This window comes from Taudactylus pleione, unplaced genomic scaffold, assembly GCF_031769625.1.
Source record: "Taudactylus pleione unplaced genomic scaffold, aTauple2 ptg000026l, whole genome shotgun sequence".
Classification (NCBI taxonomy): domain Eukaryota; kingdom Metazoa; phylum Chordata; class Amphibia; order Anura; family Myobatrachidae; genus Taudactylus; species Taudactylus pleione.
In genome coordinates this window covers 11143003-11157160 of record NW_028284428.1, presented here as the reverse complement: position 1 = coordinate 11157160, position 14158 = coordinate 11143003, and the positions used below count along the sequence as shown (strand labels likewise).

The 14158-nt window shown below is 40.7% G+C and overlaps 1 protein-coding gene across 5 annotated transcripts in view; it reads right to left on the bottom strand.

Moving 5' to 3' along the window:
- The window catches only part of ADGRG2 (adhesion G protein-coupled receptor G2), a 278970-nt gene that overhangs the window by 239066 nt on the left and 25746 nt on the right, over positions 1-14158 (bottom strand). The gene's annotated exons all lie outside the window — the stretch shown is intronic.

Sequence of the window (14158 nt, the reverse complement as noted above, 5' to 3'; positions counted from 1 at the left end):
CAGCGTATGAACTGCTCGCTATTCTTGTGGCTGGTTTTTTCAAACGGTATTTTGCGATCAGTTCTGAGTAAAAAAAAAACAAGTGACGGGGTCAATGACGCTGCTGTATTAATTATGCACTCCCTTAAAACGCCCGTTTTGACCTTTAAGCACGCCTGCGTTCGAATTCCACTCCCCGTTTTCAAGCACCTTCCCCTGTTACCACCCACATACGCCTCCTTCTGTCACTCAAAATAGCAGGCATTCGCTATATAGCGAACAAACGATTTTCGGCCGCACTGACTGGTTCACGCATGCGTATTAAAATCCGTACGCATGCGCAGATGTGCGAACATCGGTCAGAACGAACGAGCGGCCGCTTACGAGCGGCTCTGAATCAGGGCCCAAGTTTGGAAACCTCTGCTATATGTTAAGCTCAAGCTAAATAACTCAGGGAACAAAATTATATTTATACATTAGAAGGACCAGGTGACTTTACTCTCATTATTTCTTATTGATTAACAAGAGTCAGTGACTGTCAACTGCAACCAGGCAAAACAGAGATAATGAAGTCTATGGTACCAATAAATAAAATAAATTAATCTGCTGCAATGGATGAACAACACTGTGCACATTGTGTGTGTGGAAGGTGGCACATTTCTGCACCTGATGGGCAGACTAAGAAAATAAATAAACATAAGGATCTTGTCAGTGCTGAGCTGTACCTGATGGGCAGACTAAGAAAATAAATAAACATACGTGTAACAATCTAGTTAGACCTGAGCTGTACCTGATGGGCAGACTAAGAAAATAAATAAACATAAGGATCTAGTCACAAATGAGCTCCAGTAAAGATGTCAAAACACCAAATGACAATTTAATATAAAGTCAAGACAAACATATTGTTGCAATGTACATGACACATTTAAATTAACTACAAAGTGTAGACACACACAATAAAGCACACACAGTTCAATGTACTGGAAAGAATGATTTAAAATATTTAATTTAACCCATTCAATGCTGAAAAGCTTTTTTTAATCCTTGTTCTAATGCCATTTTCTGACAGTAGCACTCATCGAATGACATCAATATCACTATTTTTTAATGCGGTACCAACACAAACAAATTATATCATGGTTTTTTGTTTAGAAGACTTTGGGCCAAATGTAATAGGGTTCGAGTTTTGCAAATGTGCGAGTATAGAGCTATACTCACACATTTGTAGAGCTCACCCTATGTAATAGAGAGTAAGAACATGCAAACTCGCGTGTTTCTCACACCCCCGCAGCTCGCAATGGCAAAACTTGTCTCCGGATGTTTTTTGCCATTTTGAGGATACAACTCGGCTAATGTAATAGAGTGCAAGTCTAGCCTGAGCAGGTCTGAGTTACACAGAAACCTGCACAGATCTGTTATGTCTGTGCATGCTTCCACCCCTAAAAGCACAACCAGCACCAGGCTTACATGAGACGGTCTTGGTTGTAAAAAAACAGGGTAAAAAAAAATGTATGGACACGACACAGGGATAGGAGAGTATGGATTTATATTTTGACAGGTGTCGTTGATGCTACATGGAGAAGATATGAATGGCTACAGAATTGTAGGTATGTGTGAGTGTGTGTGTAATAAACTTCATTCACGATGTGTGAGTCTTATCTTTATTTTAATATTTCTTTTCCAGGTAAACTAGAAGTACCAGCGGGCCCTTAATGACCCGCATGCTGGTACTTGTAGGTCTCCAAGTACCAGCATGCGGGAGATGCTTGCTAGGATCTCTAGTTCTACTGTATTATTTAATCTATTTTTTACACAATCAACCCGGCACTCCCTGTCCAGGAGTGGCGGGGATAGCCCCGGGCTATTAGTTCAGGCCTGGGGTGCCCTGGAGAGGAGGAACCCCTTTATTGGTGACGGTCCCCACCTTCCCAGGGATCCCCGGCCTGTGGTGATTACCGGTCAGGTGATGAATGTAACTCTGACCTTGTAAATAAAGTCGCATTACAAGGTCAGAGTTTTCATATGAAAAATCTCACACGGACTCGCACAATGTAATAACCTCAAGCTCACAAGTTTGCAGACTATTACATTTGCCATGTTGTGGAACAAACTCGGATCTTTCAAATGTACGAGAAGGTCAGAGTTTGAACTTGCACAAAAACTCGGACCCTATTATTTTCCGCCCTTTAAATTTTCAGAAAATACCATTTGTCTCTCTATTTATTGTAACACATCAAAAATAAAAAATAAAATGTAACCAAAATGACAAAAAAGGATTTTTATTAAGATGTTAAGAAATGAAACCAAAAGCCATTGTGATTTTTCACCACCATCTTAAAAATAATACAAACTTTACAAAGTAATACATTGTGTTTCTTTTTTTGACAACCTTTCCAAAATAGTAAAAAGCAGGAATCTATGGGGGCGATTTGACAGAATTAGCCCCCCTTCCCCTGTCTAAAGTGGCCAGGAGTTAATTCAATTGTTTTGGGAAACCAGCCCAAGGCTGCACTTACCGCGGATTTCTGCTTGCACCCTCTTGAGCTGCGAGCAGAAATCCGCGTAAAGTAGGGCAATGGGGCTGGGCGAGTGCCGGGTAGACCGTAACTGCAATGTGCCCGGCACTAAACATGGGAGAAGCTGATTTATGCGGCTAATCCTGTACAAACTGAATTAGCGCAAATGCATTTTTATTTTTCACATTTTCGTTGTCTCGATTTAAATGCTTCCTATGTGTAAGAGACTTCCCATTTTATAAACTAGACAACCTACCGCATTAAATGAGTGTTCACTATGTTAATTTCACATGTATGGAAATTTTATTTCTTGTTGTGTACTGTTTCACTTATTGTCTGGTTATTGCCAGACAATAACTACTAATGGGGCACATTGTTTGAAAGAAGAGACCCCTCTTTCAAGACGGGGTGAACCATTGTGTGCTGTCCTGTATGGGAGGGAGCTAGGGCACACCATATAAACTATTTATGTCCGTAGCGCTGGGTGATCATACCAGTTGAGGGGACTCCTTTCTTTCATATGTGAGCGACCCACATTTGCAGGTGGTGTAATTATGGATGTAATAGGACACATAGTGCCCTCCTACCCAAATACAGGAATAGCCTATTTTCCGTAGCACAGGGTAATATTGTATGGTGATCACCGGTTACCAGTATTATTATGGAAGTGAGAGGGAATGCAGTGCACCCCCCCCCCTTACATGGAAACATAGCACAGGGTACCATTATCCAGAGATCATAGGTGATTACCAGACAATTGGTATTAGGGGGACACATCATTTAAAAGAGGGAACCCCACTCTTTCTTAAATGGGTGCCCCTGATTTTCTGAATGTCAGGTTAAGGGGAGACATTCCCCCATCCCTGATCTCTATTATTTTTCCATAGTGCAGGGGGGGGCAACTACTGTAAAATATGGGAGACCCTGTTTAAAACAAGAGTGCCCCCATCTTTCTAGATGGTGGAACTGGGGAGCTACTGTAGAGGAATTTAAAGTCTCTCCTATACAAAATTGACGTTGGTGCACATGTGCACATCGCGACACTACCCAATCAACATCGTTCACTGTCCGGCCACCGATCATTAGGACCTTTTTTAGAAAAAAAAAAAATCAGCCCCTCACTGCAGAGGACAAACCCCACTTGTCCACCATAGAGAGTGAATTAATTAGGGGGAAGTCTAAACAATAAAGTAGGTCGTGCCTGGCCAGAGAATTTTTTACCTTGCCATTCATGGCACAGTACACAATGCACAATGATCGTGCAAACTAGTCTCAGTATAAAGAGCAGACTGGTCATTTCATGAAATGCTGGGGCAGGTATACAAGAGCGCACAACATCAAGATGGCAATGGCATCAGACAACGTAAGCTACATGGCATTGTCCTGTCCCATCATAAATACCCCCAATATTTAAACAATTTTTAAAGCAATATATTTGAATTAAATTTAAATCTTTAGTTAGAGTATTTAAAATGAGAGACATGTTTAAAAAAATACTGTATAATAATGCCAATTACATATAGGTGCCCCCACTTGCATATAACAAATTGTGATCTACACACAATATTATATGTATTACCAATCACTATGAATTGCAGCATAAAAAGGGCCTCTAAGTCACTTTTGGAAACACAAACTCACAGTTCAGAAACGTTTGTAAATACATGGAACAAACTAAAGAGCAACTCTAAACATATGTCGTTCTGGCTTATGTATCCCAAATATGGCACAAGGAAGCAGATAGTTTATTATGTTTGGCTGAAAGCTCGCACAAGTTGGATCACATTTTTGAATTGCTCCCAAGCATTTAACATTCACTCAGAAGTGACTGGGAGAGACCTTGATAGGACACATTGTAACGTATTATACATATTATAACGCAATGTAATAGATTTAGCTAAAGCTATACTAAACTCAACATCTATTCCTGAGTGATGGCAACTTTGGGTCTAGGGACAAGCAGAACTAAGTGATACAATATTATATTGCCAACTATATGGTTACATTACAGTTCAGTCTGTAAAGGAATTAAGTTTTATGTAGGCATGATGGTTCAAGGTGTGTCTTCCTGCAGTATATCCACGGACATTTCTTTCTCTAAAAGCCTTCTAGTAAACTCTGCTACATGAGGCCCTTGTTAAACCTTCCTGTCTTATTGAAAACAATAAAATACAAGTATCACTAGTCTTACAGTATCATTCTGGCAGCTGCCTGCAAGAGAGGAATAAAATGTGTGGTCCCATCTGTGGCAGCTCCAGAGGTGCGGCTGCAGCACAGTCCAAAATTCAAATAGGGGAACCACACCAACTGTCATCCCAAACACTGCCAAACATCCTCAGCCAGGACTCACTGGCAGTTGGTGTAGCTCCCCTATTTGAATCTTGGACTGTGCTGCAGCCCCACCTCTGGAGCCTCCACTGGATCCCATCATTCCACCATACGCTATAGCCCAGATGTGCAAAGTACGAGCGAGGGAGTCACTACGGCTATACCAGTAGGATGTAACCAAGAAAACTTCCAAGGAATTTCTACAGGAACAGCAGATCCTTAGGCCAGTATTCAATTAGAAGCGAAAAGCCGCCATCGGTGAAAAGTTTTTGCTGATGCGCAGTTTTCGCCAGTTTCCGAAGTATCGTCCTATTCAATTCCAGGACGTTTTCACCTGGGCGAAAACTCCATAGGGAAAAACAGGCGAAAAAGTTTCTCCACCCAAAGGCAGGAGAAAAGATGTGCAAAATCCATATTTTTAAGTAAAAATGTGGGGACTTGGTTCAGAAACCTTTGGGGCACCCCCCTAATGACTAAGTACTTGAAAACGGGTTTTAAGTATTGGGTTGGGTATTTTGGGGTGCTGTATGAATGGGACAGGTGTTTTTAGGATTGCAGGGGGCTGCAGCAGCTGTTTTTTATAAAGTTTTTTTTAAATGCACTTTATTAAAGCCAAAATATACTAGTACCCCCAAATTCACTACAGCAATTATTTCTCACCAAAGAAATAGCTTTATATGATTTTTTCACACTAATGCAAAAGTGCATATAACAGCCATTTGACTCAATTTAGGAACCCAAAATACTTTTATTACAGCTATTAAAACATGTCTACATTGATTACCAGGGACATTTACGCTTTTTTTGGGGTACAGACTGATTTCCCCCAAAAAAGAAGTCCTTTTTGCTAGTTTCGACATTCACACGTCGGCGTTTTTTCCTGTTTTGCAACTGAATAGGGTGAAAAGCAGGAGTGCGCAATTTGAAGGTATGCGATAACTTTGCCTCAAAACAGGCAAATGAGGCGAAAACATTGCACTTATCTCGGATCTCGGCTTTTTGCAGCTAATTGAATCCGCCCTTTATTTGGAGAATCACAACCATTTCCATTGCCAGCAAGTGTATGCTAATTACCTATTAGCATGATTCTGTATGTGATTAGTAAACATAGCTACAGCCATATTATGAACGGGTGTGCACACTTATGCAATTAGTGTATAATAAGTTTTATATTACTCTTGTTTTTTACTGTTGGATTCAAGGTCACAGAGGTGGAAAAAGGTCTGACATAATATATATCTGTAAAATTATTAGGATGGGGGAGTAGGAAAGTGTGTGCATGGGATATACGAGGTGTTAGTGTGTCAGTGTGATTGAGGTAAATTCGTGTTTGTGCGGCCTTAAGTGGTGAAAATAAAATCATACACTTGTGCAGTGGGAAGACAGTGTATTGTGTAGAACCAATAAAGTTGAGTCACAATGCTTGCTGTGAGGTGTATCCCACACTGACACACTAACAACACATATACCCCCCCACAAACACACAGACACACCCTCCTGCTCTTCCCCCCTTTTTTGCAGCGCTGTATCTCCCCCCAATTATTTTACCTTTACCAAGGGAGACTAGACCCTCCAGATACAGCAGCACACAACACATCTATATATTGATTTTAGGCTCTACATTACAATAGAAGTATGTAGATATTTTATATCCACCATATGCTGGGGCTCTGTAAGTCATAATATTTCAGAAGCTACTTGGAAGACAGCATTTTGAGATCCTCACTAAGGGCTCTATTTACTACAATCCGCATTGGTAATGCAGATTGTAGTGTGATATTACTGAGTGAATTCGCATTGCGAATTCAGGCAATATCACAGGGATTTACTACAAATCCCTTGCAGGGACAGAGCTTGCGATAAAGCTCTGTTCCTGCTAATCCCCTTCGGAGCCTTATCACGGTATTTTCGCAAAAAATACCGTGATTAAGTGGCCGCGCATGCGCCGACCGTTCGCCGCAGCTACCCCCCCCTCCGGCGCTAAGCCCCGCCCCCAGGGCTAAGCCCCGCCCCCGCAATCGCGGACCCCCTGCCACCCCCCCTCCCCCCCCCGCGACCCCCCTCCCTTACTTACACTTACCTGCATGCTCCAGGCCTCCGATGATGTTCTCCATTCCTCCGGTCAGGTGATCTCCCATACTGCACTGGGGCCCGATCACCTGATGACCGGGCAGCAGTGCACTGTTGGAGACCAGCTGACCGGAGGGGAGTCATCACCGGAGGCCCGATCACCGGTCCCTGGAGTCAGGTAAGTAATTTTTATTTTTACAGTAATCAGCTTGCGGTCTACTTAGACCACACAGCTGATTACAGGGACCGACTCCCGGCTCTGCTCTCCCAGTTAGAGCAGGGTAGGAGGCCGGTAACCGGGGGAGACCCTGGATAACGCCACCTCCAGGTGGCGTTATTATCACAGGGCTTTCCTCTGTATTTTTTTCACATTTATTTTTAGTAATTATGGTCAGATCACATTTCCCATTACAGTTATGGGAAATGCGATCTGCTTACTAAAAATAAGTGATACTTAGGGGTTGGAGTAGAATTTTACGAATTCTACTCCAATTGCCCTGTAATAACTATAGGTGATACTAAAATAATGTGAAAACACCCTTTTTCACATTATTTTAGTAAAAATAATGTTGATAAATAGAGCCCTAAGAGTTGCTAAATCACCTATAAACATAAAAGTTATAGTTCCTCTTCAAATATAGTATATGGGAAGAAGGCAGTAACTCAGTAGAAGTGGAAAAACAACGTTTGCTTCTCCATTACTTTGGGTTAAGCACTTACATACAATGGGAGATATTCAGTTATGCCAACACACAGACTGCTAAGCATTTCTAAACTACTTTTTTTCACATCTTTTTGCCCATTTCCAACTGGCAATGGGGCTCCCATTTATACCAGATGCTGACTTGTAGCAATATTGTCTATATTATAGGCCAATCACTTAATGGGAGCACTGTCTTTTTCATACACAAAGGAGCAGTAGAGTTTCCTATACAATACACTTGAGCCAGCTACAGGGAATACATCAGATTCCTGCATCTAAGGGGCCTATGTATTAATGACAGCAGCAGTCAGAATAGCAACTGATTTTTTTTTTTTTATTTTGAATGAAAATATCATTGCTGTGTAATACTATAATAATGTAGCTATAACCGCTGTCCCCGAGAGTTACATCCCCGTGTCTCGGATAAAATGATTTTCCTACGGAAGCAATTCCACTTATTTGCCATGTCACCTTTATTATTCTATCCTTTCTTAAGCAAAAACTTTAAATTCAACTAAATTTCCCATAATCATATACCGTAAGAAAATGCACTTCCTTCAAACAGCTTTCTCCCCTCTTACAATATTTATCTTACACACAGCATTCCTCTGAAGTCTCATGGGAGACTTTTTTATTGTATTTTGTGACTTAAAAACCATTAAATCAATTTGTTCCAAGTGTCCCACCCAAAAGTGCCTATTATTAAGTCTCTACAGTTTATTAAACTCTGCTCCCTGACCTGGTACCAACTCTGCTCCCTGACCTGTTACCAACTCTGCTCCCTGACCTGTTACCAAAATCCAGCACAATGTATGGGTATATTTAGTAAAGGTCGATTTTATTTCAAATCGATGTAGGCTTTTGGGACTAAGGGCTCTATTTACTACAATCCGCATATTGAATGCGGATTGTAGTGTGATATTACCGAGTGAATTCGCATTGCGAATTCAGGCAATATCACAGGGATTTACTATAAATCCCTTGCAGGGACAGAGCTTGCGATAAAGCTGTGTCCCTGCGGATCCCATCCGCACTCTAGCCGCTGTATTTTCGGAAAAAATACAGCGACTAAGAGCCCGCGCATGCGCCGACCGACCACCGCTACTACCCCACCACCAACGCTAAGCCCCGCCCCGATGCTAAGCCCCGCCCCCCGCGATCGCGGACCCCCGCGACCCCCCCTCCCCCTCCCCGCGACCCCCCCCTCCCTTCATTACACTTACCTGCATCCTCCTGGCCTCCGGTGATCTTCTCCGGGCTTCCCGATCAGGTGATCTCCCATACTGCACTGGGACCCGATCACCTGATGACCGGGCCCCAGTGCACTGTGGGAGACCAGCTGACCGGAGAGGAGCCATCACCGGAGGCCCAATCACCGGTCCCTGGATTCAGGTAAGGAAAAAAAAAAATGTTTAATTTTTTTTTCTTTTTTTTACAGTAATCAGCTTGCGGTCTACTTAGACCACATAGCTGATTACTGGTACCGGCTCCAGCCTCTGCTCTCTCCGTTAGAGCAGAGTGGGAGCCCGGTAACCGGGGGAGACCCTGGATAACGCCACCTCCAGGTGGCGTTATTATCACAGGGCTTCCCCCGGTATTTTTTTACAATTTATTTTTAGTAATTATGGTCAGATCACATTTCCCATTACAGTTATGGGAAATGCGATCTGCTTACTAAAAATAAGTGATACTGGGGGTTGGAGTAGAATTTTACTAATTCTACTCCAATTGCCCTGTAATAACTACAGGTGAAACTAAAATAATGTGAAAAGGGTGTGAAAACACCCTTTTTCACTTTATTTTAGTAAAAATAATGTTAATAAATAGAGCCCTAAATCACACATTTACTAAAAGACAATGTTTGATTTGGTTTTTATTTAAGTGTTAGTTAATAGTCTGTGCAAATTATTAAATATATTTTTTTATTTTAATTCAGAACATTGACTGAGCTGAGCATTGCTCCTAGGTACCTGTAGTGATACTCCCAGTATTTCTGCTGGGACTACTTCTCTGTATTAGATGACATGCATTATTTCCCTTGTTTGTCACTTTCTGCTTCTCCCCAGCCACCACTCTGCCCAGTAACGTCCTTCTATATTCCACCTCAAATTATATCTTATTCTTCTTCTCCTCCAAAAGATAATATGTTTATATTCATCTGATATGGAATCGACCATAATACAAAATTAGTCATAAAAATAGTGAGACTACTGCAAGTTTGCAGAGCGTATCTTATAGTATGTAGTTGTACTGCACATGCTCCAACTTGTGCAATTCTTATTCCGATTGGAACAAAATTACATTGTGTCCATAATGATATTATATAATAAAATTCTTCAGCTAAGCAAAGATAAATGTATATACTTCTCCAAAAACATGTACTTGAGTGTGATTATAAATGAAAACAGTTTCCCTGTAAGTATATTCACTATATTATACAGAAAAATGATTGGTACAAAAAAAAATGTGCTTCCTATTCACTGATGGACGCAAGATTCGCATTTATGAAACATATTCCAATACACTGGAGAAGCCAGTCACTTTGTGATATCTGGCACATACCAGTGTCTTCGAGCCTCTAGCAATAAGCCAAGGCAAGCAACTGACTACTCTCTACAGTTTTCTCTATTTTAAATTAATTTAGACCTGTGACACAAACTTAGCAAGAACACAAAATACACACTCCCACATATATATATATATATATATACATACATACACACACACACACACACACATATACATACACAGTCAGGTGCATAAATATTGGGACATTGACAGAATTTTCATATTTTGGCCTCTATTCACCACCACAGTGGCTTTGAAATGAAACAAACAAGATGTGCTTTAACTGCAGACTTTCAGATTTAATTTGAGGGTAATTACATCCAAATCAGGTGAACGGTGTAGGAATTACAACGGTTTCTATATGTGCCTCCCACTTTTTAAGGGGCCAAAAGTAATGGGACTATCAACTCAAAAGCTATTTCATGGACAGGTGTGGGCTATTCCCTTATTTCATTATCAATTAAGCAGGTAAAAGGTCTGGAGTTGATTCTAGGTGTGACATTTGCATTTGGAATCAGTTGCTGTCGACTCTCAATATGAGATCCAAAGAGCTGTCACTATCAGTGAAGCAAGCCATCATTAGGCTGAAAAATTAAAACAAACCCATCAGAGATATAGCAAAAACATTAGGTGTGGCCAAATCAACTGTTTGGAACATTTTTAAAAAGAAAGAACGCACCGGAGAGCTCAGCAACACCAAAAGACCCGGAAGACCACGGAAAAACAACTGTGGTGGATGACAGAAGAATTATTTCGCTGGTCAAGAAAAACTCCTTCACAACAGTTGGCCAAATCAAGAACACTCTCCAGGAGGTAGGTGTATATGTGTCAAAGTCAATAATCAAGAGAAGACTTCACAAGAGTGAATGTAGAGGGTTCACCACAAGATGTAAACCATTGGTGAGCCACAAAAACAGGAAGACCAGATTAGAGTTTGCCAAGCAACATCTAAAAAAGCCATTACAGTTCTGGAACAACATCCTATGGACAGATGAGACAAAGATCGACTTGTACCAGAGTGATGGGAAGAGAAGAGTATGGAGAAGGAAAGGAACTGCTCATGATCCAAAACATACCACCTCATCAGTGAAGCATGGTGGTGGTAGTGTCATGAAGTGGGCATGTATGGCTGCCAATGGAACTGGTTCCCTTGTATTTATTGATGAAGTGACTGCTGACAAAAGCAGTAGAATGAATTCTGAAGTGTTTTGGGCAATATTATATGCTCATATTCAGTAAATGCTTCAGAACTCATTGGACGGCGCTTCACAGTGCAGATGGACAATGACCCGAAGCATACTGCAAAAGCAACCAAAGAGTTATTTAAGGCTAAAAAGTGGAATGTTATGCAATGACCAAGTCAATCCCCTGACCTGAATCCGATTGAGCATGCATTTCACTTGATGAAGACAAAACTGAAGGGAAAATGCCCCAAGAACAAGCAGGAACTGAAGACATTTGCAGTAGAGGCCTGGCAGAGCATCACCAGGGATGAAACCCAGCGTCTGGTGATGTCTATGCGTTCCAGACTTCAGGCTGTAATTGCCTGCAAAGGATTTGCAACAAAGTATTAAAAAGTGAAAGTTAGATTTAGGATTGTTTAGTTTATCCCATTACTTTTGGCCCCTTAAAAAGTGGGAGGCACATGTAGAAACCGTTGTAATTCCTACACCGTTCACCTGATTTGGATGTAATGACTCTCAAATTAAATCTGAAAGTCTGCAGTTAAAGCACATCTTGTTTGTTTCATTTGAAAGCCATTGTGGTGGTGAATAGAGGCCAAAATATGAAAATTCTGTCAATGTCCCAATATTTATGCACCTGACTGTATATCTATTTATCTATCTAGAGTTAAACAAGCCTCCTAAGAAGCATATACTAAAAAAACATCTAAATTGTGTGACATCTACAATTATAAATACAACTTCTTTATAGGTACAAAAGGAAATAGTTAATTATGAAGTACTATGTTTTCACACACCATAAAATTAAATCAGAAGGGCCAGCACCTTCTAACTTATCCTATGGATGTCGGTATCAGGTGTCTCTAGGATGATAAATATATTTTCTCTATCATTTTATATAGTTTGACATCTTTAAATACCTATTTACAAAGCAGCCAGGGCAGCAGAATGCTGAACAAAGTATTAATTATGTATTATAATACTTCTAGGTGATATATGCCATCTACCTTTGTGTATCAACTTTTATGGTGATCCTGACTCCCACCTACTGTAGGTGAGGCCCATTTCTGAACAAAAAAATCCAGGGTCACTTTAAGTTCCGAATCTGTGCGGCTGGCCTTGTATTTTCTACTATTATCTGTGTACCCAACTGGCTTTTTCCTGATTATGTTTCTGCTTGATTATTCATGTACTGACTTTGGCTCTTTCAAATACATTCCATTTGTACCTGCTTTGACCTTGACTTGTTCCTGATTCCATCCACTCTAAGGAAATAATATCCTTATTTGAAAACAGAGTTTATTTTGTAATATATGTCTAATAAATTGTAGATGTTTAACTCTATGCTATATCTATGACCTGCTCTTTTTCTCCATCTGTTCAAATGTATTTAATGTAGAAATTCTTACACAGGTGATTGTAGGAAGGTCTGCATATGTACTGTGTGTGTGCATACATTTCTGTATGGGAAAGTTATATCAGCCATGCTTGGTGTGCATAGAGGACAGTTCTAGAAAAAAGTGTCAAACAAATATGTGGAGTTGCATGATACATGCTAATATTATTATGTGTACGATCACTCACATGCTAAACCAAGGTCATGGAATATTATTATTATATGTTTGCTGGTGCGAATGGTTAACTAAGAAAATAGATCTCAGACTGCACATTCTGGACATATATATATAATTGGAGGTGCTACCTGTGGAGACCATTGATATTATATACACAAAGAAGAAATACAGGTGCACAACTCCAAATTAACTGATTATATATAAATAAATAAATTTTTCAGTAAATACAATAGAGGTATTTGGCCAAGATTATGCCAAATACCTCTATTGTATTTACTGCAAAATGTATTTATTTATATATAATCAGTTAATTTGGAGTTGTGCACCTGTATTTCTTCTTTGCGAATGGTTAACTGCAAGGACAATTTAATGGTTAATATCGGTTATCCAAGTTGATTATAAGACATAACAAATATGCAATGTAAGAAATATGTAACAATACAATTTACATATGAAGGTTATCTATAATTTCTGAGTTATTTTACTATGTATATTACAGTAAATGATTTAATATTTAGCAGAGGATCAACTATGGAGCTGCAAAAAATATGGACTCTAAGGGGTCAATCCTATTAGCCGCAAGTCGGCTCGCACCACGAGTAAGTGAGGCTATATGCCGCATTTATGGTACCTCCGGATGTGCCGATTTTTCTTTGCAGGCTCCAGGGCGGAGTCAGTGCTGTTGTCGGCTTTTCCACGCCATTGCTACGGTAACTCTCCCCCTTTGCACCTAAATGGATTGACTGACGACTAAGTGAAAATACCATTCGGTTTTACCATGTACCTAATAGTGCTAGCCATCAAGTAGCAAATTTTAGGAAGCAACAAAACACATTGTTGGTAACTGTCATAGTGCTTGAAAATTACAATATTTATTTGTACGTGCAACTCATGTAGTAATGTTTAGGGTAGCTCTTACAAAAAATGAAAGAAATTGGTTTGCTTCAAATGCATCATCAGGAAAGAATGGCTGGTCACATCTCAATATATGTTTATGCTGGCTTCACCTGCCAAGATCGAACAGAGGGCCTGATTCAGACGCGCTTGCAAGCGGGTCGAAGTTGCCCAAATGCGCATGCGCACGACGGAGGCGGCTCAGTTGTGCGCATACGCGAGACCCGAATAACGACGGCCAAGCCGTCGTTATGGGTCTCGCACCAAAGGGGCGTGCTGTCGATGGTGATTAACAGCATGCCCCCTTTGGTGGGCGTGCCGGGGGCGTGGCTGCCCAGACGG